Here is a 25610-nt window from a genome sequence, read left to right as displayed (position 1 = left end):
ACCACTCAATGTAGTGCACACACTGAACAAGGGAAGCTTAGGGGTGTGATTGAAAACTAAGACGGCAGACATTTTTATTTTGTTCACACAATTCACAATAATTCTCCAAAACCAAGGCTTCTTGAACCATGCATTATGGCAGCTGAATGTTTCCTATTGGTTTCCATACTTAATTTACTACAACTTTAAAAATCCCAAATGAAGAGTACAATAAATCGTTTATTATTAGCTTTTTGAAAGGTTAATACGCTTGTCAGTACAATTACAGGTACAAAAAAACATCAGGCAAGAAGTACCACGTTACCCATGAAAGACATTTAGGGACATATGTATGTAGGTGAGATTTTTCTATTAGCAAAAATTAGTGGCTTGCTATTTGGCAATCACAACACCTATGTATGAAAGTGTGATTTACACTTTCAGTGGTTCCCAGTGGGTCGCAAACAGACCTACATCATTAGTATTCATGACGTGGGTCTCAGTTTGCGACTCATTGGGAATCGCAAAAATCACAGGTATAGTGGCCTGCTGGGGTCAGCAGACCGCCATGTCTGTCACAGCTTTTCAATAAAGCATTTTTTTAAAAATGTAGCTCGTTATCCTTAAAGGAAAGTAGAATGAGTTTAAAAAAAAAAAAAAAGTTTTCTTTTCATTATTTTAAGAGCAGGCAGTGGTTGCTCTTAAAATGTTTTTACAAACATTCACAAAGGAAAAGGGTCCCATCGGGGACCCCCATTCCATTTGCTAATTGTTTACCACCTACTTGAAGTAGGTGGTAAAATGCGAGTGTTTTGTGAATGGCCCTTCCTAATACCGAAATGCAAACCCCATTTGTAATTCGTTAATAGGTTGCTGAATCGCAAATAGGGCTTTGTGGATTGAAAATGAGTAGAAAACGGCCCATTCTGCTAATTAGGTCATTTGTGACCTCAAAAAAAGCTTTGTACTTCTGGCCCTATTTCCCCACCTGAGGCTGAATAAAATGAACTTTGGGTAGTATTTTATAAATGCATAGATAAGCCAGTTGTTCAGGAGTGTTCACCAGGGTTGGAAATTTGTGATCTCTTACTATTTAAATTATTAGAATGATGCATATCTGATGCCCGCCCCACAAAACTGCTTTTGTAGTTACACCATTTATTAATTGTCAATATTACCTCAGCAAATATTTTTCATATGAAAGCAGAACATGATTCTGAAGTGCCTTTTTGGACACAAAAAGACAACAATGTGTACAACTCAATGAGCTACTAGGCAAAGGGTACCAAGAAATATTGCAAGAAGCCTTCTAGAACGAAACCAAGATTTAGGCTAGCTAAAGATTCCCATCTTTTTAACTGTAGGAGCAAGAGTTTTGAGTGGAATGAAGTCTCTCCTTGCAAATTTTACTGATTGCACTGCCACAGACAGGCATGACCTAGATCGCCCAATAATGCTGCAAGGGAGGGTGGCATAGGCCAATGTTTCAATCCATATGATAAATCTCTATAGTCCTGGAGTTTACTTCCACATTTTCTTTGCAAAATTGCACATGGTGGATAGGATGACAAAGATCGCAAGAGGATTCAATTTCTGCTCTCTAGTCGAGTGCTTTTCAGTATATGATGCAGTTTATGTTTCAGAAACACACGTTTGCTAGGAGGCTAGCCCTCATCTTAATATAGGCAATGGGTTTATGTTACAAACAGCAATAACAGAGACAGTCTTATGGGAATGGGAATGGGAATGGAACAACTGGTGCTTGGCGCAGACAGAATTGTCTGTTCTTCCCTGTGCATAAAGAGTCCTCATATTGACATGCCCCTCTCACCCTTGATCCCTTTGGGTTAGGGATGAATATATCTTGATGCTATGCAACCCACTGGATAGTGTGCCTCATATAAATGTTACCATTTACGGATTCACATTTGCCTGACATTGCGGCACCGCACAACTGCTGACCATAAGTGAAAAACTCCAAAGCCCAAAAACACTTCATGAAATGCAACAAAGACAGAACTTCTATGCCACACATCAACTCAGACACACTGCAGATCAGCCTAATGTAGCGTAACTGGATTAAAGTGATTACCACAATCACAGACCTCACTCACATTGGCAACTACTGCATTGACCCGACGCTGAAGATCTGGCCTGTGTACATGTGGTGGGCAACAGGACCACTGAAGTGCAAGCAGTGGCTTCTTCCATACTGGCCCTTCAAAAAATGGATAATACAGCATCACAACAACCAACCTTGGTCAGCCAGAAAAAAAACACAACGGTCGTGCAACAGGGGCCAATGCCAGCATGAGTGGGGCAAATGGAACTTAAGGGGAAAATACCAGTGAAGGTAAGCCAACAAATCTGATCCACCCCCTGAACCCTGAATTTGCAGACATAGCAACCTCTTGTCATTTTGATGAAGCCACATTTGAGTCATGTGACCCCAGCACTATGGAGTACACAATTTCTTCACCTAATGCTATCTTCAATATGTACTGACTGGGCTCTCAGTTGAATCGGGAATACTGTATGGGGCCTTACCATCACTTGCAGGAAAACTTACAAAGAGAGACTTTGAACAAGATAATGCAGATGACTCCCTTTTTTGTGACAATACACCAGGGGCACAAGCACTGAAAACCAACCAATTTTGGACCCTTACCTAACCGGTGCTGTGCTATAATAGAATAAACGCTGTTCCCAAAAACCAATGTGCAGCATCTTCTGACCCCTTCCTCATCCACATGTTGGTAAATAAATGGCAATTAGGAACTATAATGGAGTTATGACTCCAGTGGGCTTCTTGCTTTCACCCTTTGCTGTCTGAGTAATTGTATTATTTGGAACATGCCTATGTTATTACAACCAACCGATCATTGAAGTGACTTGCCAAATGTAATTATCCTCAGCATCTGCTACTCCCATATGGTCAGGCCACATGTCTATATGAAATTGCCTGGTTCTGGTGAATTATCGGATGATGACACCACTGGCATATTTGGACCTACAGTATAAAATGATACACACAAGTTTAGGATAACAATGTGAGGTGTAAAGTGACAGTCTCGAGGAAAAGAAACCATATTTACAACAGTAATTTGTTTAAATAAATCTATGTGGGAGCAACACAAAACCCCTAACACCGTTTCACCTTTCACGTTCACAGTGCTAAACTCAAACACATGAATGTGCTACTCCGAGGTCCTCCATACACTTTAAATGTAACACTTTATCTTAACAACAGGGAACTTATGTTCACTGTACTCTCTGAACATAACCGGGCTCAACCAATAAGGTAAAAGGGAAGACATTTTAAATTACCTTGCTGCAAACCTTACATCACTTGCATACAGGGAACTCATCTGGCGTTGAAAGAGTTAAACTGAAACGAGATTTGGTCAGCCGGATATGAGACAAGAATATGGTTATATAAGTATATGTATTGTACCTACAAACCAACCATGATTCTGTTGCTTCCAGACAATCATTGAGCATGGCATGAAAAGCGTATCGTAGAGGTAGGCTGATCATTGCTTTATTGTTGAAAAAGAATGTGGCGAAGCAGAGCAAACTCCGTAAAATAAGTCTGAAATAAAATTAGGATGCAGCACATCCTTCTAGAACACTACACACATTTGAAGAAGCAGAATAGGACTTCTGCATAGGTAGAGTAATGAATTTAAGACTCTGAAATCAAAGCATTTTTGCCACCCAACATACAAAGAGGGAACATTACGAGCCATATACCCAAAATATGCCCTAGTTTTGCAAATCTCATATCTCACCTGCCTGACATCACACAAACCTTCATCCTATTTTACAGAAATGTGTACAACTCATATCAGAGAGAGACCGAAGGATTGAAGAATAGTTTTTATTCTTAGGGAGAATGCTATAACTATATGCCAAAGCAAGCCAATTCCTGGAAAGTAAAACCAATGATTAGAGCACAATGTGACCAGCAGAGTATTGGGGCATAGCCTTGACCTTTTACAAAAAAAGACATGCCCACATCATTCTCCTCCTGTTTACAGTGTTTAAGGAAGCTGAAACCTCACCCACAGCAAGCAAAGAATCCAACGGAGCTCCAATATTTCTGATCTGTAAACTGGATATATACTCTGTAGATTACAGTAAATGCCGACAATCCCACTAATACATTTTGACACAAGCCTTTTAAAAAGATTCTTGAAGGTTAGGTATTGTACTGCTGGTTGAACTTCTTATGGAACATTAAATATAAACACTGTTTTCAGGGAATTAAAGATTGTGTTATGTGATGGACAAATACAGCTCCTTCTTCCAAGACTTCCATATTGAACTCATTAGATTGATACACTCTTTTCAGGTTTCTCTATTTTAGTTTATTTAAGGTATTTATAAAGTACATGCCTGGGTCCTCAGATTAGCGATATGCCCAACATACCAAGATTATGGATAACTAATGCGAGGACAGAGACATTACTTTTTCAGATACAGGTAAAACTTAAATACGAAATACTATCCATTACTAAATTCACAACCAGTGAGGTAGAGAGGGCTTTTCAATTTCTCTGTGTAAAGAAAAATAATAAATACTGGAAAATTAAAGTGAAAAGATGCCTTGAGGCGTGGTCACAGACAACCTCAAATACCATGTGCCAATAACATTACACGATGGTTGAAACCAAGATGATCATAACAGACAGATTCAACCGCATCTTTCAGAATGTAACTACTCCTGTGGCCAACTACCTGATTAATGATACCAAGTCCGACGATTAATGCAATCTATGGGCATATAACAATATACTGCCAGTGTAATTGGTGAGCTACTAATGCCCTGCATGGGCACACATTGCAAAGTGCAACAGCTTTCTCAGTTGTCATATGTTTCTGAAAGCTAGAATCCAAACATCCTTGACATGTAAGTGAGCGGAAATTACACAGTGATGAGGAAGGTTTAGAATGTAATTATGACTCTGACCGAAGCCCACTACTGAATATTATTGAAATATGACCTACTATATTAAACATATAGCCTGACACCCTGGGAATATGCATTCTCCATTAGGGCCAAACCTGACACTGGCTGAAAGGTCATTGTGCAAATCACACAAGAATTTTATTAAAATTGGGTCGACATCCATCTGTTCCATCATGGACCAGAGCTTAGAGCGGTTAACTCTATCAAAAGCAGAGCATAGGTCCATGAAGGCCAGATGGACTGCACCCTTCTTGGCCTTAGTGTATTTACTTGTTAATAAATAAAGGTTAAGGGTTTGATCTAATGACCCCGGCCAGGGCGAAACCCATTTTATAAATCAGTTACAAAGCCTCTCCCTTTGGGCCAGTCAGCAAGGAGGTTTTGTAAAATCCGGCCGATAATTGTTGCCTCAGAATCTATGAGGGAGATGGGTCTAAAGCATGCTAGGTCTGACCTCTAACCTTTTTTGAAAACTGGGACTGTTATTGAGTGAGACCAGGTTGGTAGAAGGGGACCAGCAGCAGCAGCGTTTAGGTGCAATGTCAGTAAAGGTGCCCTTAAATCCATGCAGTTTTTGAAAAGGTCCCCTGGTACCCCGTCTGGCCCTGGTGCCTTGTTAGATGGTAATTGGGAGATGGCAGCTCTAACCTCGGATAAGTTACAAATAATATGATCAACTATCTGGGGGTCCGTTGTTGACTCCGGCTCTTCCTCTAAGCTATAAATGGTCGTAAAATGATTGAACCAAGGCCTGGGAGGAAATAGTACAGGCCTGGATGGAGAGATGGTCATAATGAAAAAAAGAGCGAATTAATGATGATCCAAAAGGCGGAGCTGTCGCGTTACCTAAAAACAGTAACTTTACCTAGAGCTCCTCTTTGAGTTGAGCCTTACGCTCCTCATAAGCCGTTCTGAACACAGCTCTGGCCTTCTTGACCCCTGCTTGGCATCACGGCTTCGCATGCAGAAGGTTCCAGAGGTCCTTATGAGTTTTGGAACACCAGCTGTGAAACCATTTTCTACCTGCAGTCTCTGGAGTGGGGACATTTTTAAAAAGCACTGATTTCCTAAACCTACAGATGGTGGAAAAAGACGCCAGGACACTATGTGATAACTCCTCTTCGGACAAGCAAGTAAAAAAGTAAAATTGACACAATAATGGGCTCTCTGTATAGGGGTACTACTCATGGTGATTTAGTATCCCAATAAAATAAGGCAGTGAGTAAATTATGATTGCTCAAGGTATGGCTTAAGACCTTAAAATCTAAGAGTGCAGGAAAAAAGCAGCTAGAGTCAAAAATATAGTCGATGACAGTGCACTGTCCACCCCCCCTAAATGTGGGTATGCTCTCAGTTTGGTGGTCCTGTCTGTCACAAATGTGCTAACCCAGATTGTTTTGAACTTCATAAACCCCATGTGATGCTATCTTTGTTTTTTGTCTCACTGTGGTTTATGTACCACATTGTGAAAACAACTTGGTATAACCTAAAAATAGCTAACTACACACTTTATATGAAATAAGAATTGATCCTACCTCGAAATGTCTGCCAAAGATAGCATTGCTTAGATGGTTCACTAGATCCTGTGTACTTTATTAAGCCAAGCATTCGGCCAGTTTTAAATGTTAATTATATTGACATCTTTGTAAAGGATTTGATGGATTAGTATGAAATGCACTTTGAGCTGGCTACAATTTAAAGCTTTTTTTATCGTCTAGGGTTGATCTTCATGTTTTATGAATCAGAAAATATGAAAAGAGGCATATTTTATTACCATGCTGTAGAAATGTTGAGTACGTGATAAGAAAAGTCTACTTTGATTGATCAGTCTGTTATATAATGTTTGTATATTTCTGCATTGGTAATTGTTAAACTAATATGGAGTACATCACACATGTTTAATGGAACTATGTTTTCTGAACCTATCAACTATGAAGCTGATCTACTCACTGCGTGATCATGTGAAACTTGCTAAGAGCAATACCTCTAGTCTTGCAATCACATGGATATTTCTTAGCAAGCCAGAATGCATAAGGGATGCATAAGTGACAAATAAATGACCTTTGAACACGTTGCCTTCATTTACGACTGCACATCTTGTACAAGCATGTGTTAAAGAACAGAAAGCTAAGTTTCAGTTGAGGTTCACAGCCAGATGCCCATAATAAGAAAAATTCTGTTGCCCACTGTTAGAGATGGGGTCCTCTAATTGGCAGAGGTAGGTATCTTTGTTCAAGTAGGGAACTTTGCTTCTAGTCAGAGTAAGAGGGATAAACACTTCAGATAACCCCTGCTCACCCCCTTGGTAGCTTGGCACGAGCAGACAGGCTTATCCCAAAGGCAATGTGTAAAGTATTTGTACTCAAAACACACAGTAACACAGTGATCACACCACAAATGGACACCACACTAGTTCAGAAAAATAAAATATCTTTATCTAAACTTAACAAGACAAAAAAATGACAACAAAACCCAACATACATGTAGTAAAGAAGCACAAAAAAATAATATTTTCAGGAATAAAGCTTGCAGAAGACAAATAACTCCACAGGGGCTATTGCAACATTTATCGTGACAGCAATAAATCCAAAGTACGGTGACAACCGCAGCATCGGGCACTGAGTCACACGGACCACCAAACATTCAGTACCTTTGGATAATAAAATCTATGATGATGCACGGCTTTTCGGAGGTGAGGCGTTAGTGCTGAGGTCGAGGCTGGCTCCCTGTCTGCCAAGGAGGAGGTTAGGCATCGTGTCTGCAAGGAGGTGACATGTCGAATCCAGGACAGGGAAAGTCTGTTGCGTCAGCAGTGAGGCGTCGGTTTCGGTAACAGTGTAAATTTGGCAAGTTTTGTGGAGTCACCCTCGGCGGTTATTGGTGCCGTGATAACAGGATGCATGCGCTGGCAATGACGGAGACAGTGAGAGCACTGGAGTCGGGAATGTCAATAACTGCGGGCGACAAACGGTGTCAGAGCTGCGGTAGAGGCTTGGCAGTGCATCGTGCACTTCACGAGAGATGCCCCTGGCCTTGTTGCAAGTCGTAGCATCACAGCGGCATTGCTGATGGCATCAAAGACAGGTTTTCTTGCTTCTTTCAAGTTGCTTCCAGCTTTCAACCGCAGGAACGACCTCTAGAGGGCCAAACCTGGAATAGGCACCTCGAGGCAGGTCAGAACTCTCAGAAATAGATTCAAGGGAGCTGGGGGTGAAGTCCTTGTTTCCTTGAGACTTCAGAATAGGAGGCCAGAACACACAGGCCCTTGGAGATTCTTCTTCAAGCAGGTTCACACCAAAGTTCCAGTCTTTGTCCTTTCCTTGGCAGAAGCAACAACTGAATGCCAATCCCACACATAACACAGCAAAGGGGCGGTACTCCTCATAGCTCTCCAGCTCTTCTCCTTGGCAAATGTTCCTCTCGAGTCCAGAAGTTATCTAAAGTTCTGGCGTTAAGGTCCACTACTTACACCCAATTTTGTCTTGGTTCTTCTTTGTTCAAGGGTCTCTGAGCCCAGTCCAAACCAGTTCTGTCCTCACTGGTGCAGTATGACCACAGGGGATGGAGACATCATTGTGCAAGGGAGACAAACCCTATTCAGGTGCAAGGAAAACTCCTCCCACTACTCTAAATGCAGCCAAGCCCCAATTCAGCTCAGCGCTGGGTCATCCACTAAGGGCCATGCACACCTCAAGCCCTCCAGTGGCTGCCAACAGTAAATGCACATCCCAAGCCACTCTCAATCCATAAACGGGCAGGGGCACACAGAATGGTTAAACAAGAAAATGCCTACTTTCTAAAAGTGGCATTTTCCAACACACAATTTAAAAACCATCTTTACTAAAAGTTGTGTTATTAAATTCTGAGTTCAGAGTGCCTATGCTTTATTTCACTATCTTGTCCCAATGGGAAATTATACTTGTAAGATGTTACAAAGTATCTCCCAAGTTATCTTATAGGGCAGATAGCCTTTCAATAGTGAAAAACGAAATACACTGTATTTCACTATCAGGACATGTCACACACACCAGTACATGTCCTACCTTTCACATACACTACACCCTGCCCATGGAGGTACCTTTGGCCTACCACAGGGGTAGGCCAAAGGTACCTTTTCAGGGCTACTCATGTTGGTGGCACAATCAATGCTGAGGCCCACTAGTAGCATTTAATTTACAGGCCATGGCACTCTCAGTTCATTTTGTTAGGGACTTACCAGTAAATCAAATATGCCAATCAGGGAGAACCAATCGTACCAACAATTTACACAGGGAGCACTTGCACTTTGACACTGATCAGCAGTGGCAAAATACCGAAAGCATGTAAGCCAGCAAAAATGAAATCCAGCATAGCGTCAAAAATACAGGAGGTAGAGGCAAAAAGTCAGGGGACACCACACCAAAGATGCCAAGTCTAACACCCACCCACAGATTCCTCAGGTGCTTCCTGGGATTAAAACATCTAGGTTGGCAGTTATTGGGCCATTGAAGAGCAGTGCTTTCACCTATCAAGTCTGCAGTGCAAACCATGTGAACACCTGTACTTGACTGGAATCCACCCCTTTCAGACCTTCCAAGGAGAAGACCTTGAAATACCACTGACGTTCCACCCTGCCTCTATGACATTGAGATGGAAGATAAATCTCCACAAACGGAACACCAATATAACAGAAGATTCACATTTGTGTAGAGGCAGAGGGAAGCCGCCCTTGAACTACAGAATGCTAAAGCAGTTCATAGGAAGAATCATGTGGCCTGGTCACAATCCTGGCTTGTTTTCTAAATAAATATCACAACACAAAATACTGTACTGTCTCTCTGTCTGAAGCACATCACTAGTTCATTGTGTTCACTATATATGAGGAAAACCCTGACGTCACCAAAATATTCTGGGGGCTCAGGCTTAACAATGTTAAACACCGAGTTCATTGAACCATGACCTGGATTAGGGAAATGCAGTGTCTGCATAGCACAACAGTGCTTGTTTCCCTTCTTGCAAGATTCAACATGTTCCAGAGAAGATCTTACAACTCACCAAACAGAAAATTAGTCTCCTCTCACTTAAGATATAAATGCACTTGTGCCTGTCTAACTAATATATTTTTCAATCATTTTATCATGTACAGTGCAAAAGCAATATCCTGATTTTTCACCTATTGAGCATTTTATTACCATTTGTAAGTATGAAACCCCCCACCATGCACAGCCTTAAGCACAACTCCACCCCTAAGGATAGCCAGGCCCTGTACCCTACCCCCCAAGGGCATCCAACCCGCAGCTGTGTACAGACATGTGGGTTAGCCGCAGGACCAACTGCCCATTCACAGTAACCCCCTGCAGGCACTTAGGCCATGCCCCCACCAGCCCATCCCCAGTGCAGCCCCAGGGATCGTGTGGGACTTCTGCAGCACCCCTACTGCCCCTTCTCTAGACTACTGCAGGATTATGAAAACACCCAAACAAAATTTAAATCTGGTCCCTCTGGAACCCCCACAAGGTTGAGGAGGTACCTCTACCCTGCCCCCTTACACCATATTTTGTTTTTTCATTATCAGGCCACAGGGACCAAGTCCCCCATCCTAAAATGGTGGCCGCAACATTTCTCTTCATGTTGTGCCCAGGCAATCACAAACATGAATTTATTATGGCAACAATGTCTTAACTATAACTACACAGTGGTGGATTCAATCGTTTTGCTTGGGTTAAATCGTGGTTCTCAAGAAACAATGGTTCTCAATGGTACCATTCATAAATAAATTACAGTATTCAGTGAAATAACAGTCTGCACTTAATGCCAACGTTCATAAAGCAACATACAACCAGCACTCAAGAATTGCAGGCTGGGATAAAACATTAGCCACATTTGTAAACCAAAACATAATATAAAGATATTTTCAAGCTTATGCATATATGTGTCCACAGAGACAAAGCAGAAGCCACAAATGAAACAACTTCATGTAATGTTTGTTAATAGCCCAACAGTTGTAATAGGGTTTGTTTGTTGTTTAGTTGTTAATGACGTTTCAACCCTCTCAAGGATATCAGGGTCTCATCAGAACAGCAGCATAAAGGGATATCTGTAGGGCTATACATATCAGTACGGAATGAGCTAGTCCTGGATAAAGAAGTGTAACACCATGGTAGTGTACCAGAGACAAAAGAATAAGAAGAAACTACTACTCACTCAGGGGTAGGCAGTAAATCACGGAGTAGTAGAGATGCAAATGGATCCACACCTGTAAAATCATGTTCCTAGTGGTGTCGGTGGGGCCAGGCCGCTAGATATGCGGCTTATACGAGAACCCGATGGGTCCAATATGAGGAGGCCACCCAGGCCAATCCAAACAGTCCGAGGATGGAGAACGTCTCTATATGTTGCCTTGGCTAAAGACGGAGGTGGTCTTTAGGATAAGTATTATTGGGCCAGGTACAGATCGGTATAAGGGCAGCTCCTGTCATATAGCTCTAGGTTAAATTGTGTTCCTGCTCAACTGAGCAACAGGTTTCAGGTGTTTAGTGAGGATTTTAAAGTGTACAATAGCATTCCAAATTGGTTAGATTGGGCCTTACCTGCAGTGTTGAGTAGGAGCAGAAACAAATATTGGGTCAGTCTGTAATCAAACTGAGCTGAGCAGCACCTCACAGTCCCTACTTCACACTAATTGCAGGCTACGTGATTGGGCCGGCCCAGAGTCACCTGCAAAGGCCTTCCTTGTCCCCTCTTACCCTGCATTGCCCCTTTAGTTTAAGGGCACCTAATCTATGGAACTAGGGTTTCTATTGGCTGTAGAGCTTAGTGCTTGAGCTCCCATTTGTTCCTACAGCTAGGTATTCTATAGGCTGTGGGGATTAGTGTGTATGCTGCCACTGGTTTCCATGGCTAAGGTGTCTTTCTAGTTTGGGCTCCCATTGGTTCCTAGAGCTAGGGCCTCTATTGGTGAATGTTTAGAGTTTGGGTACCTGGTTGTTTCTAAGGATAGGGTTCCTATTGGCCCACTTCATATGATCAGACGGTTTAGTACGACCAGCCTGGGTATCCAGGTAAAGGCTGTCAGGTTAACTTCACTGCCTGTCTGGGTCTGGAAAGGGCAAAGGATCAGAGATTCTATCTCTGAAATTCCAGGTAAGCAACCATTCATATACACAATCTATATCTAATACTACTCATAAAGACTATTTAAATAGATTCCTCTCATATATATTCATAGGGTGAACATAAATACTACGGAACTATCCACATCAACCATCATATAGTCTCATCAACAACCAAACCAAGCATCACACAACAATAAACTTACTGTAAAAAGACAACCCAAAAAACTGACATAAACAATATCACTTGCCAGGAGCAAATTAATAAATCAAAGGAAGGCGCAAATGCATGATAACTAGGTTCCATGACCTCACCTCCCCACTAGAACTCTCCACACCCACACCAAACCACGACACAGCAGAGACAACACTACTACCATTCACAAAAAATCCACACAACCATCTCTCAAAAATCACAATTCTTTCATACTACCCACAAGCCACCTGTACCAATTTCCTCTAAGCCCCTTTTTGTTTTCCCCTTATAAACCACACATCCCCCTCATAGCACCGTAAAATCTAGAGGTAAGAATCACAAAATCTAAAATGCTTACTCTTCCATGCAAGATCCACAAACATAAAATACTTCAACATTTATTTTCTACTCTCAGAAAACATACCAGAACTCACCTTCATTACGGAAACATTTCTCAGTGATGACTGTGCACCCATATTTAACAAAGCTTTGCCCCCTGGATTTATCAGCATCAACAAAACTCCTATAGGCAAAATTGGAGGAGGCCTGTCTGTCTACCACAACAAAAATACCTAAATATAACACACATTCAAAACTTAATCATAGATAACTTGGAATCCATGATGGTAAGATGGCACCCCATTCCAAATGTCGCTTATTTTTTCTTCTTAATATATAGACTACCATCCAGCAATGGAAGCTGTAAAGATGCCTTACTAGATACAGTGGTCAAGACCCCTCTGAACCACTCAAATCTAAACATTATAGGGGACCCCAGTATATGGATTGACAAGAAGAATCTATCTACAATCACAGATATCACAACCAACATTTAGGCACTAAATCCTCTACAAATTGTTTCTGGCCCAGCCCACTCTGATGAACACACTCTGGATGCCATATTTGTCCATCTGGGACAGGCCGCAGTAACACACAACTCCTCAGTATGCTGGAACAACCACAACATCATCCTCACAGAATCAACAAACCTACTAACGAGAACACCACCAACAATAAATGCTCATAAAGACAATGGAAAAAAACAATACTTTTATAAACCTGATTCCTGTCTAGAAAGAACCCAAATAAATACACAATCTCAAGATATGCATGTTATCCACAGCTGGATCTCCACTGAATTGGACAAACAGATGTCGATAAAGAACATATCCAGGGTTAGCCACTAAAAGAATACCTCATGAATTAATCACCACATGAAAATATTAAAAATACAACTCAACATACTACAATGCAATTGGAAATAATCAAGATATGATACAAATAACACCATGCTACACCACTATAACAGAGGATGCACAAAATACTAGCAGAACCAGAAAAGGACAACACTACTCAACACGCCTAACCGAAGAAGATGACCCTTCTAAGCCATTCTATAAGGAGCCTAGATGAATTCCACAATACTGAGTGCAAAAAACACAGAAACACCACAATGCCAAAATTCTGTGCCAAAATCTCCATGGAAAGGATCTAAAAAATTAGAAAGATAGAAAATTACCTTTAGGAGAACATAGAAAACTCAATTCAAACATGACCCAAGCACCATAAAATATATTCCAACACTAAATACTTTCATTACCCTGTCAGAAAAAGATGTCATTTACATTGCAAGTAGACCACAGTAAATCTAAGCGCTCCCAAATATCTTTGCCCAGCCTGTGTTAGACCATTGCTCAAAAAGAAAAAGCTTGACCCATCTCGCACAGCATAGTACAGACCAATAGCAAGTGTCTCATTCTCAGAAACAATATTTGAAGGGTCAGTGTTTATTCAACTTTAAAATTTATAGAAGAATATGACCTGACTTGATTACAAAAATGCAATCTGACTTATTAGAGCTAAGTAGATGACAATCAAATTATTCTACAAATGGGTGGCCAAAAAGACCTCTACAACTCAAAACTTGACAACTGCTTGTGAAACCATTAAAGTAGGCATGATGAGTAACAAACTAAACTTCAATGTTGCTTAGACAGAGATTATGACCAGAAGATAATGAAAAAATACTAGACTACCACCAAATGGCCCATGGAACTCAAAGCACCTCCAACAACACCAGGAAAAGTCAGAAACCTGGGGATAACCATGGTTTCAAACCTATCCTTGATAACACATCATCAACATCACATCACAAAGAGTGCCTTCTACAAAATGAATACTGCATCACATCTTCCAATACCTTGCACACCAAAATATAACCAGCTATCCTTATACTAATAATCTTCAAGCTGGACCGTGCCAAAAGCCTATACCTTGGCAGACAGCACAAGCAAAATACATCTAATCCAAAAAGCTATCTTAAGACTCCTTCCCCTCCTTCACCCAAGAGAACACATGACTCCAGTCAAGCAATCGAGCCACTGGCTACTATTGCTATAAGAGCAATGGTCAACACATACTTCATTGTCCACTGAGCCTTCCAAGGGAAAGGACCACTAGACCTGCCAGTTGAAATCTAGCAATACAAACAAAAGAGGACATTGCGACATTTACCGGGGAAAACATGGCAGCCAGCTAGGTTGCCGGTCGCGGGTGTCTGAGACGGAGGTGGTGTGTAAGCCGATGTGAAGCTTCTGCACAGCGAAAAATCACGGTGAAAGTGCAGGCAGGCAGGTCTTACCTGATTTTCGCATCTTAGTGGCTATTTTGGAGCAGATTGATATTGCGCTGTGTTGCGGTGTTTGTAGGCGGTGTATGGCGGCTTGGATCGGGGAAAGCTCACCGGGTCGGGAGGAAGCGGAGTCAACAGCGGGGAGCGAGCTCTGGAGCAGAGCAGTAGCTGAGGTAGGGAGAGGAAGGCGAGCTGCTTCGAGGATACTGTTACGTGGTGTGGGGGCTCCCGGCAGGGGCAGAGGCAGAGCTAAAGAGGAGGAAGTTCTGAAAGAAGTCTGTGTCCAGCTCCCTGCAGGGGCCTGTTTTTCTGACATTAGCAGGGGAGGTAAGGAGGGCGGAGGAGGTGCAGATTGTTTGGCTGCAAATAAGATCAGCAAGATTACAGTTAAAAAAGAGGCCACCAGATATATCTTAAGGAGCGCAGGGAGGGGAGCAGGAGAAGTAAATCCACAAACGAAAGAAGCTGGTGCTTGGAGTTCTAAGGTACAGGTCGTAGGTAGTAAAGGAAGTACAGGAAGTATAGGAACCAAGCCTAAGAAAACCATTAAAAAATACATTAAGCAAGGCAATAAGTGTAACAAGTCCGGCAAGGCGGGTATATTAGACCAGAAGGTAAAAATTACCCCCTTCCTTACTTCCTTTTTTAAAACCCTGCCAAAAACTTTGATTCTGCAGAGAGAGTCTTTTCCAGCTGTTTCAGTTGCTTTAGAAACACCCAAGGGCGAGCAGATAAATCGGACTGAAGTGGAGGGTGTTTGTGATCAACAGGGCGCCCCGGCAGAGATTAATTTGCTAGATTGGTCAAATCATTTGAGTCCCAACAGATACCAAGTTCTGGATTCAGAAATGGAGGGGGAGAACCAAACCATTTAGAACATAGCGGACCTGGGGGAGAATATGGAAGGCAGTATAGAGCATTTGATTTTGGGAGATGAAACCTCCCCACTCCCTCGAACACCGAGAAGTAGGGGTGCATCAGGCAGTGAAGAGGGAGTACTTAAGAGTCCCCCAGTGCAGGAAGATTTGGATGTCTCAGTTATTGCTCTTCTAAAGAATTTGGACATAGACATGCATAAGGATTTTGAGGAATCCAAAGCAAATCAGGAAGGGATCAGAAAGGCTTGTAGTTTATTGGAAGCTAAATTTGATGAACTGAACTTGTGTACGGCGGCGTTGGAGTTGGAGGTTAAGGAGATCAGGGGAAAAGTGTTGGAGAATAGCAAAGAACTAGAAAATGTCAGGTTTAGGGATAGGGAACATGAGGAACGCCTAGAAAGATTGGAAAATATGCAAAAAAGAAATAATTTAAAAATGTTGAAGCTACCGGAGGGTAAAGAAGGATCTGATTTAAAAAGCTACGTGGTACACTTGTTAAAAACAGAGTTTGAGTTAGAAGAAACAGAGGATCAGATTGCAACGGATATTCAAAGGATACATCGCGATCCCTTCAGGTTGAATCCAAACCGCTCTAAAAGCAGGAGAATTTTGATAAATTTTCTGACGTATAATTTGAAGGAGAAAATCTTGGCGGCTGCTTTGAAAAAGAATGCTATAATGATAGATGGAGGAAAAGTGGAGGTTAGGTCAGACCTGTCAATTGTAACTGCGAACAGGCAGTGGGAGTTAGGCAAACGGATCGAGCCTTTAAGGAGCCTAGGAGCCACGGTGCAACTGAAATTTCCGGCCTTCTTAAAAGTTATGTGAAAGAATAAAATGCATACTTTCAGGTTTGTAGAGGACGTAGATGGCTTCCTGGAGCAGTGTCAATGTGAGTGTATGTAGTGTTTGCATTTAAAGCAGGTAAATGTGATAAACTAATGTAAGCAGTGCAGAAGTACATCTTTTAGAGTTGTGAATATAGGTTGAAGGGATTGTCCACCGTCCGTCGTAGGTACCCGAAGGGCCAAGGGAAGGCCATAGGAAAGTTGGTTGGGTTTTCCAGGGTGGGGGGTGGGCTGGAGGGGAGCAGTAGGGTAGGGGGTAGGGTGGTGGGGGGTGGGTATGGGGGAAAATGTGAAATAGTCCTTAGAAGCTCTCTCTCCGCTAGGCGGTTTGAGATTGGTCACTGAGTGTGTTGTGAAAGGGGGTAGTTTGTTCGAGTTAACACTCCTGTCATGGAATGTAAATGGTCTACGTGTAAAGTCAAGGAGGGACCTAATTTTTAAATATTTGAGAGACTCTTCAGCTCTTATTAGGATTTTACAAGAGACTCACTTGACTGGGGTGGAAAGCAAACAACTTTTTTCGTCACAGCGCTGGCTGACTCATGCTTTTTATACTCCACAATTGGCAGTCACCAAAGGAATTGCAGTTTTGGTTAGACAAGGGGTAGATTGTTTAGTGGAGGGTGAGGTGGCAGATGCCAAGAGTAGATGGTTGATTGTGAGTCTTAAGATAAAAAGCCAGTTTTATAATATTATTGGGTATTACGGTCCAAATCAAGATGATGTAGGGCCTTTAGATGAGCTGGCTAAGGAAGCATTATGTTTTTCGGGTAAAATTATTTTGGCAGGCGATTTTAATACAGTGCTGGACCATAAGTTAGATCGATCATCTAATAGTAGGGCTTTGGCGAATATGAAAATGTCAAACAGAGTGAAGGAGTTGATGGTCCAGTCAGGATTATGTGATATTTGGAGACAGAGGTATGGTCAGCTACCCGGTTACACGTATTATAATAAAAAGTATAGTCATAGATCATGAATAGATTATTTTTTGATAGATCTCATATTGATGGATTGCGTGATACAGGCAGCACATGTAGGTCTTCACCTCTCGGACCATTCAGCTGTTATTTTGTCTTTAAAGGTTAAAAGCGGTACTTTGGGTTCAACCTGGAGGTTGGATCGTACAGTTTTTTATGATCAGGTAGCCTTAGTAAGTTTAAGTCAGGAGACTGAAGTTTTTTTAGATAAGAATGTGTGGTCAGAAAAGATTGACAGTGTTTGGGAAACATGCAAAGCGTTTTTTGCGAGGCAGGCTAGGTACTTTGGGAGCTAAAAAAAGGAGACTATACTTGAACTGGAAAAGAAAATCCCTCAGAGGAGGCAGAAGTAATAAGTCTTGGGGGCCTTCAAGTAGAGGAAAGGATTGTGCAGGAGTTGGCTGAGCTAAAAGCAGAGTTGGTGGCTGTTCTAAGTCATAGGGTCAAGGAGAAATGGGACGCTAGTCAACTGGCGCATTTTGAGTACGGAGAGGGGAGCAGTAAACTGCTAGCCTGGAAGACGAGAAAGAATCGGGTTACGGAATATGATCAAGGAAGTGAAAGTGGGGGAGTCTGGGTGTGTGGTTACGGATACCAAGGGCATAGCGGAAGCGTTCTACAGATACTTTGAGGAAGTTTATAGAGAGGATCTTAATCTAGATGCACAGGCAGTAGGGCAGTGGTTAAAGGCGATGAAGCCACTGTCGGAGGAGCTTAAGGAAGCCTTGAATCAAGAGATAGTGCAGGTAGAAGTGGAAGGCGTGATTAAGCAGGTGAAGAAAGGGAAGGCACCAGGGCCTGACCGCTCCCTGCGGAGGTTTACAAGGTGCTGGTAGGTAGCCTAGTGCCTATTTTAACGCAATTATTCAGGGCCCGATGTAGGTAATTTTTTTTACCACTTCTTAAATACCGAATGATACCGAATCGGTATTTAAGAAGTGGTAAAATAGAGGAGTGGGGGGGATGTAGGTAAACCAGAATCGGTAAATACCGAATTGTTAAGATTCGGTATTTACCGATTCTGTAAATACCGAATCGGTAATGCCCATTGAATCCTATGGGCATTGAAGCCCATAGGAATCAATGGACATTACCGAATCAGTAATTACTGATTTGGTAAATACCGATTTCAGCAAGGGTGCAGGGGGTGTCACTTTGACACCCTCTAGCACCCCAATTCTGGACTTGTATGCCATGTGGCACACAGACATGCCCTAAGGGCATGTCTGTGTGTCACATTGCACAGGTGTGCATGCACAGATGTGCATGCACACCTGAATTCAGTATTTTACCACCCAATAGGATTGGGTGGTAAAATACCGATTCTAAAGGGCCTGTGGCACTCTTAGGAGTGCCACCTACATGTGGATTTACCGAATCGGTAAATATACCGATTCGGTATTTTACCGATTCTGTAAATTTACCGATTCGGTAAATTTACAGAATCGGAAAAATATAGGCCCCCTACATCTGAAACCCCATTTACCGGTCGGTAACGGCCGAATTCGGCCGTTACCGGACGGTAAATGGCCACCTACATCGGGCCCTTAATGAGTTTTTTTTGGGAAAGGCTTCTCTCCCGCCCTCATGGAATGAGGCGAATATTATACTGCTCCCCAAACCTGGAAAGTCACTAAAGTGCATGGACTCATACAGGCCGATTTCACTATTGAACTGTGATTACAAGCTTTTTGCAAAGATCATGGCGGATAGGCTCAGTAAAGTCATCTCCCAGCTAGTCCACGAAGATCAGAAAGGTTTTATCAAGGGTAGGTACCTGAAGGAACTAACTTTCTCCCTCATAGGGAGCATAGATGTGGCTTCTACTCATAATCTCCCCCTGGCGGTCATCGCGTTGGAGGCCGCCAAGGCGTTCGATCGGGTGAACTGGGTATACCTACAGGCCTTGATAAAGCATCTTAAGTTGGGTGTAAATTTTAGTTCGGTTTTGGCACTATTATATCACTCCCCCACGTCCAGGGTATTGGTGAACAGGACAGTAACGCAGCCATTACAAGTAAGGAGAGGTACCAGACAAGGGTGTCCCCTTTCTCCCCTTTTATTTGACCTCTACATTGAACCCCTAGCCTGTAGGATTAGAGAACCAGACAGGATCCCCCTGTTTGAATTTAAGGGATGGTCAAGGAAGATATACGCCGACGATATAGTCATTTTAACCTATAAGCTGCAGCAGTCGATGGATTGTTTAGCTGAATTAACAAAGGAGTTTGGGGCTGTTTCTGGATACCTCATAAATGCTGACAAGACAGAGGTTCTGTCTTGGAATTTAACTGCAGGGGGTATAGCCTGCAAATCGGTGATTCGTTATCTAGGAGTGAGGATAACACAAGATATACAGGAGCTTACTAAAGTCAACTTTGTTAGAGTTAGGAAGGAGATCTATGCTGCTCTGCGAGGGTGGGCGCATCTCCCGTTAACGCTGTATGGCCGTGTCAATTTGGTGAAGATTATGGTCCTACCTAAGATAAATTTTATGCTTGACTCAATGCCGCTTCTATTTGAGAAAGACTGGTTTGTAAGACTGCAAAGCGAGATAGGGTCATTCATTTGGGCGTCAAGAGGGTCCCGCCTCTCATGGAAGAAAATTAGGAGACTTTTGAAGGGAGGGCTGGTGGCCCCAGACTTCCAGATTTACTCATGGGCTTTTCTGTTGAAGAATTGTAGATTTTTGTTGGGTTCGCCAGGGAGTTCAGTTCTAGATAAAAAAAATTCTGCGCTGCTCAGAATGGAGAACGTTAAGCAGCATGGCTTTATGTACAAATTTGCCGATCCAAAGCACTTTGAAAAGATTAGATTAAGAGTGCTGAAAGATTTAGCGGTGGCGTGGTTTAAAATTAGGAGGGTAGCGAAAATTCCGTACTACAGTTCCATGGCCCTGATCTGGGACACACCAGGAGCCCCTCCCTGGTCTAAGGATGCGTTGGCAAGGGCAATGAGAGTGGATGGACCGCAGAGGTGGGAAGATTTATTTCCGGAGGGCACCCCGGCTCCATGGGTGTATTGCGAGCATGAGTGGGGCCAGAAATTCTCCAGGTTTAAATACCTGCAGATTCAAAGCTGGGCGGTGGGTAAGGAAAACCTAATCGGTCACCACAATGACTTTGAAGAGAAGCTGGGGTCAGAACTGCAGACCAAAAAAGAAGTCGCGCTGTGGTATTGGCTAATACTGGAGATGGATGATGGCTCTTTTACGCTGCCGGAGACCCTGTGGGGAGAGTGCTTGCCAGAGATTGCTTCAGAAGACCAATGGCAAGTAACAATGTCAATACTGTACAAAGTTGTTAAACCTGCAAATCTAAGGAGAAATCACTTGTTCACCCTCCACAGGGCATATTAGTCTCCCAGAAAACTTGCGAAGTTTAAGTCCGGCGGAATGGTGGTGTGTCCTAAATGCAAGAGTGGCAACGAGGATGATCTACATATGTTTGTGACCTACCCGGCGATAAAGGAATTTTGGGAGACAGTAAGTACGTGTTTGTCATCAGCTCTGAACCAGCAGATTAAGGTAAGCCGTGAACTTGTCATGACGGGAAGATTGGACTTACAAGGTAAGGGCTTAGATGACAATGCAAAACTTGTGTTTTATGCTACATTACTGGCTCGGAGAGAGATCTGTAAAATGTGGGTTTCTGCAGACCCCCCAACAGAATTGAATTGGTTAAGATCGATGAGAGCTATTGCTAAGCTGGACATTGTGGATCGGCATAAGAATAGATACAGATTTTGGACTCCCTTTTTGTTATGTTTTGGGTGAAGGGTTGGGTTGAGGAGAAATAGGTGTGATAAGTCCCATGATTAAGCTTTTCTCCGATCTCGGTTGGTTTCAAGTCTTGAGGGAGACTAGTTAAGGTGGTAAACTTCCCCCTAAGAGTAGAACTAACATATGAGATGAGCGGTATCGTGAAACTTGGGGCGAGGAGAAGGCGAATGAGGACAAAAAAAAAAGGAGGACATTGCACTCCAGACTTGCACCATATGAAATCCACAGGAGGAACTGCTTTCTCAAGACAAGCTACCAAGCTCTAGAACACATTACCAGCAAACATTCAAAGCACTCAGTAGCACATATATGTCATAAGATAGTTGAAAAAGAGAGAAGGGGGACCAGGAGCTAAATAAAGGTCCAGTGCCCATGTTCCATGAGTAACTATACAGTCACACAAGAGGACACTGTTCCAAAGGAGGCGCCGAGAGTTCCTTTGGGGATCACTCGTGCGCCATACAAATAATAATAATAATAAAATAATAAATATTAATATTGTGGCACACAACCTTGAAAAAAAGAGAGGGGGAAGCATGAAGGGTGGTGGGGGGGCCTATGCTTGGGGCTCGCTGAAGACAAGGAAGAACAAGTCTGATTCCGTGTTGCCCTCACACACCCCGAAGGATGTCATGCTTCATCATCGGGCAGTTGCTCCTCGTCTGGCCGGTGCTGCAATGATCTTCTGTGAACTGCCGTATGGTGCTTGCGGGTGTGCTGGGGGAGTCCTAGATGAGTAGTGACAGAGTGCGTGCAGTGGTGTAAAATTGACTAAGGGTAACCAGAAAAGTGCGATTTTAATATGGCGGTACCCTTGCCAAGGTAAAAAACCTGTAGGTTGATGGTTAGCCTATTGAGCCTAATGTGCCTGGGTAACTCAAAAAGGTCGACATTTTTTGCGCCTCCAAGATTCTGTAGGATCTGTGGCACTTCTTCAGGACCAGATGAATGTGGTGTGGTGCCTAGTGCACGTGAGAAGTGAAAATACACTAACAAATAAATAAATAGATGGAGGGTCAGTCACCCTCTAGGAGATCAGTGCAGGGTCAAACCTGTGATTGCCACGGGTAGACGCCAACTTAATAGCTGAAACCTGCTTCCTGATTGTGGGCCTATGTATCAAAGGAGTAGTACTCCAAGGGCTATGGCCGTGAGGTGCCTGTTCCTTACCGGGACAATAGCGCGGGTGCCTGCTCTTCTCCACCTACCCAGTCCTCACGTCTGCCATTATTTGTTAGTGTATTTTCACAGTCAGCCCTGCATATGTGGCGCAAATGGAGTGGAGTGCTGAAAGTGTCATTCTCCTGGAAATAAAACAGAAGTAAATTGCTTTATGGAAACTAAAGGATGTTTCAGCGCGAGAGCTGCATGCATCTATCTGTTGGATCGCTGAGCACCACTGAGAGATGGGTACTGGCAAAGCCAATAGGTATGGCTTACATGTAAACGAGCAAATCAAACCTTTAGGCTTTAATAATGCTTGTCGCACTAGTGGTGGGAGCGAATGTCACTGAAAACTGCCTTTCAGTAGGGCTTCTAAATGTATTTAGCATGTTTCCTAAATCACGAGTATTTCGAATTTTTGTGTGCATTCCTTACAAAACCGGAACGTCAACAAAACTCATTGAGAAATATATTTAGCACATCTTAAATATTTTTTCTAAATAGCTCAAGTAAACAAATCTGCAACTCTCTCCCTGTGGCAATGCAAAATAGGCATAGCCTCTGATTTGTGATGGCCAAGGATTCGAATGCAGAGAAGAAATGATATCCCTCTGAAGCAACTATATTTCACTGATCCATGATAAATCGGTTATGCGTTTCTTTTCAGCTGACTGCTTTCAAAACTGTACAGTAACTAGGGCAGCAGTCGCGGACAGGCTCCTCCAAATGTTTTTTGCTTCTCATTTTTTTCTTCCACGAGAATCTCTCAAGCCAACTGTTATGTTCGCGACTAATCAGCTGGAAAAACAGCGAGCACAGCACTCTGTGGTTCTGAGGCCTGTGTCGTGAAATCCCATAAACAATAACGATCTGGTGTTATGGGTGTCTCAGGGCGAGAGGCACTCCGCATCCCTGCTCCAGCTGCATGCTGCATTTATTGTTGCAGACTTAAATCACATTAAGCGGCTGTTCCCAGCAGTGCAAGGTGCCAGGGTTCAAGACTCCTGTCCGACCCCTCTCGGAGAAATCTTGACTCTCTGCGAAGGGGGCGGAGGGGTCACTGCCAGGCCCAGACAGAATGTTATTGAATTCTCAGTGGAGGCATCTGCTTTGGCCTGAAACAAAATGCTTTGCCAAGATGGACCACTGTACGACGAGATCAAGATTATCCCTGCTTGCCCCGCGCTCAGGAACAGAAAATGACTGCAGCTGCGAAGAAACAAGAAGGTTTACGACCACTGTGAAGATAAAAGGTAATACCGCTTCCACCGCAGTACTAACGAAGATTGGCAATTCTGTGTGTTGTGGCCATACAGGTTCCAGTAAAGAAATCCCATAAAATCATAGACTACAACAATACGGAAGCTGGAAAACAAGGCCTTTTGCTGAACAAACTGCAGAGAGGCAAGATGTGCCCTCAAAGAACAGTGTTATGAAAAGGAATTAGAAAAGTAAGTTTGCATTTTAAGCGATGGACAAATACATACAGTCAAAATATACTAGTTGCTTTAGTTTAAACTGACACCTATTGCAATCTCCAGATGAGATAACAAGTGCCAACCTAAAATGGCACTCCTTAGGAGTTGCATGGTACTGGGGTAACAGTAAGATTGCATTAGGTTTTACCATTACTGTCCAGTTAAACCGCCTCAGTACCATGCAAATATGGCCTGAAACCCATGCTATAGGGAATTGCCATGTGGGACCATGTTTCCACGTCGCAGAATCACACGGAATTCACTTTCTACAGGGTTTGACTGCATACATTTGCCACTTGCTCTGTGCATAGGCTTGTGGGTATGGTGGGGGTGAGAGAGGGGTTTGTGGGGAGCAGGGGAGGGGAGCCGTTTACTGGCTGGGCCAAGTATGCTTCCTCTGTTAGAAAAAAAAGAGCGGAATATAGGCTTAGCTGCTTCTGCTACCTGGAAAAATCGCTTCAGGTTCTCCAACACCCGGTAAAACCTAGTGTGGAAAAACCTAACAAATCCTATTCAGTCAGAGCAAAATTAATGCACAAAACATGTTCATTTTGCTTAACCTAACTAGCAATCAGAGCCTATATGGTGAAGAATTGGTACCAAAAAACAATGAAAATTGGGGCGTAAAAGTCCATCGAGTGGTGACTGGCATGCACCTCTGCCCTGTGTGCCGCAGCTGTAATGATATCTGGATCTGTAATGCTTATTAGTGTTGCCATGGGCGAAAAAGGATCATGCATGTGCACAGTTACATAGGCCTGTGTAATGGATGCTGTGTTGATGGACCGGGAGGGGCCATTTCAGGAGACCCAGAGCTGAATGGATACAAATCAGAGAGGAGATAGAGGAATCCCCCAGAACAGATTTGTGCATTGCTGTTTTCCTGTAAGCTGAGTGGGACACACTGGGGGAAAAGACAGGCAGGCTAGTCGAACACTTAAAAGGGTGCTCTTTGAATCAGAGAGCGGTCACTAGGGAAGGGGCCTGGGCACATCTCGAGAAAGAGGTTGGGCTGATAAGAGAAGCATAAAGAGTAGGACTGAGGCCCTGGTGTAACATTCAGATACACATATCTCTGTGGCTGACATCTGGATGTGAACCTCTAGTCACTCTCATGGCCTGTGTTGCGTGCCATCAGATTTGGTGTCTGGAAATGGACTATAATACTGGAGGGTTTGAGACCGCGAGATTTGTCAACTATCAAGCAGCCAGTCAGCTTTGCGAGAAAGAGGAGGTCTGCAAGTGGTATTAATCTTGGGTCCACAGCTTGATTTCCTGCAAAGGGCATGACACACATATACAAGCTGCAGTAATTAGGATCCGAATTGTGGGGGAAATGAGCTACTAAAGTAACTATCACATGCGTTTCCAAAGCCACTCTCTAAACATTTGTTTTTTATGCCCAGTTGAGAATCCCTTTAACACATGAAGTACTTGTCATACCCCTACACAAATAGGGACCTGTCCGGGAACAGTAGAAATTGTGGTTTTTGAATTATTTTTAGATAATGTATTGGATAAAATCAGTCACATAAGCACACTTTGTGATGGAGTTGTGCTCACAATAAAGCTCAAATTTAATGCAATACTATTTATGCAAATGCAAAATTT

At 42.9% G+C, this 25610-nt stretch overlaps 1 protein-coding gene across 1 annotated transcript in view; it reads right to left on the bottom strand.

Moving 5' to 3' along the window:
* The window catches only part of TBC1D22A (TBC1 domain family member 22A), a 2197648-nt gene that overhangs the window by 1061047 nt on the left and 1110991 nt on the right, over positions 1-25610 (bottom strand). The window lies entirely within an intron of this gene.

The sequence above is a fragment of the Lissotriton vulgaris genome, chromosome 1_1 (genome assembly GCF_964263255.1).
Source record: "Lissotriton vulgaris chromosome 1_1, aLisVul1.2, whole genome shotgun sequence".
NCBI lineage: Eukaryota > Metazoa > Chordata > Amphibia > Caudata > Salamandridae > Lissotriton > Lissotriton vulgaris.
Note: the sequence above shows the minus strand (reverse complement) of the source record. Positions and strands in the feature narration are given on the sequence as shown.